This window comes from Theobroma cacao, chromosome 8 (genome assembly GCF_053813885.1).
Source record: "Theobroma cacao isolate CCN51 chromosome 8, ASM5381388v1, whole genome shotgun sequence".
NCBI classification, from domain to species: Eukaryota; Viridiplantae; Streptophyta; class Magnoliopsida; order Malvales; family Malvaceae; genus Theobroma; species Theobroma cacao.
The window spans coordinates 8,513,121-8,520,363 of NC_142646.1; the positions used below are offsets into that span (position 1 = coordinate 8,513,121).

General features: G+C 32.7%; 1 long non-coding RNA gene across 1 annotated transcript; it reads left to right on the plus strand.

Moving 5' to 3' along the window:
- The first annotated feature begins 2,017 nt into the window (after window positions 1–2,017).
- On the plus strand, window positions 2,018–4,081 carry LOC148761155 (uncharacterized). Its single transcript, XR_016028086.1, has 3 exons — window positions 2,018–2,301; window positions 2,956–3,029; window positions 3,901–4,081. It is a non-coding gene; the product is annotated as an uncharacterized LOC148761155 (long non-coding RNA).
- The last annotated feature ends 3,162 nt before the right edge of the window (window positions 4,082–7,243 follow it).

The following is a 7,243-nucleotide window of genomic DNA, read 5'->3' on the forward strand; positions in this document are numbered from 1 at the left end:
TGATTCAAATGGGTTCGAGTCTTAAGTGACAAATCAATATCGTAATGCAAGAAAGATACAAGGTAATATAGAGGCATGAAAGATGATTAAGGACAAAAGGATGACTCTTAGGAATTGTGGTATTGCATGAGATGCAATGATCAAGTTGAGATAAATCTTTGAGGCATCAATAGGATTATAAAGCATACACGCATAATAGATTATAATTCAATGGAGATGACATTGTGGTGAATGATATATAGTATAAGGAAACTCAAACATATGGTTGGAAATGATATGAATGATATGAAGTTATACACAAGTATAATAAGAAGGTTGACATGCACTATAAGAATTATTATATTGAAACTAGGATTAGGATATGGATGAATAAAGGGGGAATGTAGTCCAAGGCATGTGAACACATGGATTCCTATATATAAAGAGAGATGTTGACATTTGAAAATGCATGTATCTATGTATATATGAAATTGATAATTTTTCTAACTAAAGTGAAGAATGGTTATCAGTAATTGAGAGATTTTGAAATAGTGTTCAGAGAGGTTAGTGAGCTAAAGTGTTAACGAACATGTAATGAATGATTAAAGTTATGAATGACTTTGAAGGTAAACCTTGGATTGTTTAAGTTCTTAATGGAACTCTAATAAAGGAAGGGTATGGACCAGTATAAGATGGATGAATCAAGGTTGAGAATTTTGGTACGGAGCGAATTAATAAAATGATGATTAGGTATACATAAGTAAGTATGATATGTGATTGAAATCAATATAATTGAGATGAAGTTATGGTTCAAATTTAATAATGGTGATAAAGGCATGCTTAGTGTCTCGATATAAGAGATCATGGTTATGAAAAGTATTACTGATCCAGTTCCAAAAGATGATAAGTGCCATAAATAAAGCATTTAATTGAACTGAAGGTGAACGAGGTGAACAAATTGAATGTCCCTATAGAAGGAACAAGGAGCAGGATCATAGAGGGAGACTGATAACGCAACTTCGACGGGAATTCGAGGACGAATTCTATTTAAGTGGGGGAGATTGAAATACCCCATACTTTGATATGGTGATAAATAAAGTTGATCGAATGCAAATTGAGGTCAATTAAAATGTTTAAAAGTGATAAGAGATGAAAGGAGTAGTTTAGGATAAAATATTTCACAAGTGAAAAAAATAACAATAAAATAATAATAATTTTATCGAAGGAGAATTTGTGAGATAAAAAGTAATTTGGAAGTCAAGTTAGGCATAATAAGGTATTTTGGGTACCAAGGAGACAAGATAAAATTTTTAGAATAAAATAATATTTTATTAAGAAAATAATATTAAAATATTAATATTTAGCCGGATGTCGAAGTCAATCAAGAAGGAGGATCATATGGTTGATCCAAGTGGGGGAGAAGATGACAAGCCCGACTGTACAGAAATATTTGTGATGACATACATGTGGTGGATAGCATGTTTACATGCTAAGAGAGTATTGAAAAATTTACAAAAGTCGGTATTGTACCTAGAGGTACAATAAAGTTGATTTAAGCCTCGAACTAGATCAAATAGAGAATTTACAATGAAATTAAGAATTTTAAAGTCCCAGAATGGGTTAATATGGTGATTCGGAGTTCGAGGATCAATTTGGAGTCAAACTAGAATTTTCGCTATCCAGGGGCAAAATGGTCATTTGCCACCTGGGGACAAAATCGAAATTTTTAGAAAAGATTTTTGGCCCCATTTGACTTATTGGAGTAAGATTTGAGGTTTATAAGTGAAAAATTTTAATTTCGGTATAATTTGGAGTAAAAGGGTAAAATGGTAATTTTACCATTCGGAATCGAAAATTTAATTTTTGAAAGGATTTTGATCAAATTTAATTATTTGGAGTGTGAAATGAGTATGAGGAGTGCAAATTATGCATTATGGTAAATTTTCAATTTTTGGGGCAAAAATGTAATTTTTGAAAAGTTCGGAGGCAAAAGTGTAATTTTAAAAAATTTGCTCCACCAAAACTTTGGAAAAATCTGGAAATTTCACTTAAGACTTGGATAAGTCAAAGGGAATGCATGGTGGAAAAAGTAGGACAAATGGATGGCTAGAAAAAAAAATGAATTAATAAAATATTTAAAATATGAATAAAATAATATTATTTCATTAAACAATAAAAAAGGCATAAAAAATTCAGCCCACCCATTCTTCTTCTTCAACATTCGGCCAAGCAAGAAACAAGAGAGAGAAAGGAGAAAATAAAACCCTAGCTAAGAAATTTAAAGGGAAAATAGGTGGAAATTCAAAAATCAAGTGAAAAAAGGTAACATTTCTTAAATTTGTCTTGTGCTTTACCTTTCCCATGCATTTTCCATCATTTTTCATGGTTGAATCATGTGATTTGAGGATGATTTGAATTCTGGTCATATGGGTTTAGAGAGAGAAAGTTGTTAGATAAATTTGATTTTGAGCTATGTTAGTGTTTAGTGTTAGTTTAGCATGTTTATGAGTAAAACAACAAGAAAAATATTTATCTTCTCCATGAATTTCCCTAGGCCGAATCTAGCCAATGGTATGTGAGGATGAGGTTGACTTTATTTTAAGAGAATTGGGTGGAAAAATGATGAATTATGAGGTTGGAAATTAAATGGGAATTTTCGGTGCAATAAATTGAAATTTTTACCCACTAGGGGTAAAAGCGTAATTTATAGTTCGGACTGATAATTGGACCAAATTCACAATCATTGAGGTATTGTGGATATAATTGGATAATTGAAACTGAAATGGATGGAATTGGAGTCGAATTGGGGATTTTAGGAATTTACACCGTGTATAGGCGAGTTAGGTCGACACCGCAATTAAGCGATTGTCTAGACATTTCAAATCCTATCTAGTGCATACGCATGGATAAGAGCCTGAAATAATTTATGATAAATTGACACAATTTACTGAATTTTGTGTCATGGATTATGGATAGGTGCTGAGTCAATTGTTTTGGGTAAGAGACTGCACCCGAGGGCCGAAGATAGGAGTATTTCTACTCCTAATACTGTGAGTAAACTTATTATCGTCTTAATTATCTAGAGTAGTTTTATACAATTGTGTGATTTTATAAAAAAATGAGTTTAAATGGTAAATTGCTATGTTTTAAGAGAAATTGTGATTTTATAAAATGATTTTATAAATTTTCTGAAAAATCGAATATTGATTTTGAAAATAGAGTAATTGGAGACTGCCTGCTTGTGTTGTAAATTTATGGTTTTAAATTGAATGGCTTATGACAATATATGAGCATGAATGGCTAAATTGATTTTGGTGTCAGAATTATTTGTATTGTGTATTCAGCCTTGAGAGGCTAGATTGTGATAAATCGCCATGCCATGCTAGAATGAATTTTATTGAATTGGTGGAGTATATATTAATTATTTACTGCAGAGGGGGTTCCGTGGACCAGCCTATTAGAGGGGCACGGTAAACTCCATTATATTATTACCTCGAACGGAGAGGCGCGTAGGGTATCTCCTGGGGTAAAACTTAGGGTTCACTTCACGCTAAACCACCACGTGAAGGGGAACTCAGCCAACGCCAAGGAACGGCTGTATTTTTCTCAAACTAAAAATATATTTTAAGTGTATATGAAATTTTAACAGCCTTGGCGGACTCGGTTGGATGCCCTGCGCAAGGTATCACCGAGTATGAGTTTTGGCACGAGCCAAAGTTTTAAGAAATTCATAAGCCAAGTTGATTACTCGATTTATATGGATTGATTTTATTTGGTTGAAATGAACTGAAAGGTAATGAAATTACGGTATGATGACTTATTTTAATTGTCTCCATTTACTCGGCTTTAGATACTTTAGATGGTATCTGTTTACTCACTGAGATTATAAAATCTCACCCCTTCTTCCTATACATTTTTCAGGCTCAGGACAGTTTGTAGATAGTCGAGTAAGACGAGAACTAAGCTCGGAACTGCATTATAAAAAGTAAGAGTTCACAGTCTTACATCCTCTTGGTCAATTGGAGCCCACGTGTCATTGCAGATCAAAACTTATATTTTGGTTATCTGTATTTCTATTCATACAATTTTTACTTTACTTTCATGTGCGAAAAATTATTTACGAATATTTCTATAAAAATTTATTTTATGAGAAAATAAAATATTTTATTTATTATTTTTGAATAGTATTAGTTGTCAACAATTTGCTTTCAAATGAACGTTTTAGGTACTTAATTGTTTTTAAATCATTAAATATATATTTTCTGCTTGCCTACTACATTTTTAGCAAATTTTGAGATTTTTGACGAAAAATTACGAAAATACCCCTGTGAGCCAGAAAATAATATTTTATTGTTCTTATTTAAAAATGACTTATGATTTTTTGAAATGCGAGATTTAATAACTGTTGCTCACCGGGGAGATGCGAAAGTTGATGCTAAGCCTTGCGAGGTTTCAATCGACATTCGGGGTGAAGAATGTCTGTCGAGGCCTCGCGGCGGTTGTCACGGGCCCGATGGGGAGTTCCGGGTCGTGACAAGTATCATTTATATACTATTCCTATAGTTAATATTATGGTATTTTAAAATTCAATTTTCTAAGGTTGATTCTCATACCTATCTTATTATAATTATTTGACTAATTCTACCATTTTTAATACTTAACATAAGATTGTTTTTTTGGTATGCTTATTCACTAAATATATTTTATAATCTAATGTATATACATATTTCACATGCTCTTTTATATATGTTTATTCAAGAATACCCCACTAATAGCCCAATAATTTCAAATTGTACTTAATTTAATCTATATATATATATATATATATATATATATATATATATATGTTAGCCTATCATTTATTTCCTTCATTTATATTTTTATATTTTTTATTTATCTCTCTAGCTCTGTCACTATAAACCTATTTCATTTAGCAATTTATTTTCTGTTTTGCATATAAACTTCACTTACCTAAGTTTAAATACCTTTAATAAATATTCTCCTACATTTAAATTATTTTCTTAATTAAATATATATTTTTATTTTTATATTATATTATTATATATATATATTTATATTCCTCTATATGTATTATTTTCTTCAACCTAAAAATAATATCTAAGAATTTTTTGAACATCATGCTAAAATAATCTAAAATTAATCCTACATGATTAAACAATAATCCTAAGGACCACTAAGATGAATTAGCCCAAACCACAAAGGATCCAAGGAAAATGATAAATGGTTTACCTTTCTGGGCTAGGTTGACCCAAATAAACAGCCCACTTTAACCAATTTGCTACTCTACAGCCGGTAGACCTTCCTCCCAAAACACACCATTTTGGTGCACAAGCGATAACCTTCCCACTTCTTGAAACTACGTTGTTCCGATCACTACTCCTTTTTCTCCAAAATGACGCCGTTCCACTCTAACCCTAAATATAAAACCATTCTTTTCACTTCTCTCTCCCCATTTTCCCTTTTTTGTTTCTCTCTTTAACCGTCGATTCCCTTACTTCTCTCTAAACCTTTCCTCTCCTTTCTTTCACTCCCTCATTCGCCGATGATCGGCAAATCATGTCCCTTTTGCTGACCTCACCCTAAACAAACTCTAAGCCTCTCCAAACTGTTACAACCTTTGCTCACCCTAAACAAACTCTAAGCCTCTCCAAACTGCTGCAACCTTTCCTCACCCTCTTGCTGACAGTCTGCAAATGGCCCCTAAAAACCTCTAGATCTATCCAAAAATCGCGACCTATCCCCTATTTATATATATATATATATATATATATATATATATTGTAGTTTTTGGCTGCTAGATTTTTTAGGGTGTTTTCTTTGCTTCGTTTTTTTTTTTTTGCCACAGGGTTTCTCTCTTTTTTTCTTTTTGTTGCGATAAGGTTTAGGGGTTTTATATGTTCGCCCTGGATGCTGGAGATACAGCCACATAGGCGTTCCCCACATCCAAGGGCTACTGCCATATGCGAAAATTTCGTATCTGGTGAGGCAACTGCCTTCGCACCCTGCAGAGCTGTTACCCTTTTCTCTTTTTTGTCCCTTTTTTTTTTATTTATTGTTCTTCTCATTTGCAGATTGTTTTGAAGCTTTCTTAGTTTTATTTACTTTTTATTAATCTTAATCTTGCATAGGTGGTTTAATCACTTTTTTGCCAAATTGTTCCTATCGGGCTTGTTTGTCCAGACAATGGTCTTGGTTGTCAACCCAATGGCAAGTTTCCATTACCAGGCCCAATTTGAATGACCACTAAAATAAAGTGTGTAAAAATAAGAACAAAAATAAATATAAAAAATATGAAATTAAGTAAAATGAAATAAAATAAAATAACATATGGTAATAATAAAAATAAGAATAAAAATAAAATAGTGTCTACAATATTCCAAGAATCTGTGTCGATAAAGATAAAAAAAGGGAGATGAGACAGCCATGGTGTTCAACATTGATAATCAAGTTGTTGGGAAAGTTTTTGGTGTTCAATGCACTTCATAGCTGAATCACTAAGTTATGGTGTTTGGATGGAGATTTTGAGATGAATGATTTAAGATTTGGCTATTAAATAGTTAAGTGTGATCAAAACATGATATGGCCATGGTGCTTACGAGGGGTACTTGGAAAATATTGGGCCATTACTTGACAGTTCAAAGATGGAAGCCAAACTTCAGGCTTTCCACAGCTATTCTTGGCTTGACTATAGTTTGGATCAGATTGTCGGAGCTACAGATTGAATATTTAAATGAGGAGGTGCTAATGAAGATAAGTAGGCTCATTGGTAATCCATTATGACTTGATACAAATACGGGCATGGCTATACGAGGAAAGTTCGCAAGAATTTATGTTGAAGTCGACCTTGCCAAACCTTTGATCCTTAGGATTAAAATCATTGACATGATCCACAAGGTTGAGTATGAGGCCATATACATGGTTTGCTTCCGATGTGAAGTGGTTAGGCACAGAGTTGAAAACTATCCTTTACAAAGCATTATGGTGGTTATTGAATTGGCTGGGAGTGGCACAACCGTTACAAAAGAAGATGGTTCAATAGGAACTAGTGCTGCATAAAAGGTGATGACATTCCTAGCTCTAAAACTTACAGCCTATGGATGATGTTCTAGAGAAAATCATGGAAAGGATTAAAGATCAAAAGCCAAAAAATTTGGCTTTAGTAAGAAAAGGGGATACGGCTAATTGCTTTGATATACTAAAAAAGGAAATTGTGGAACTTGGTAATGATTTTATAGTGACTCAA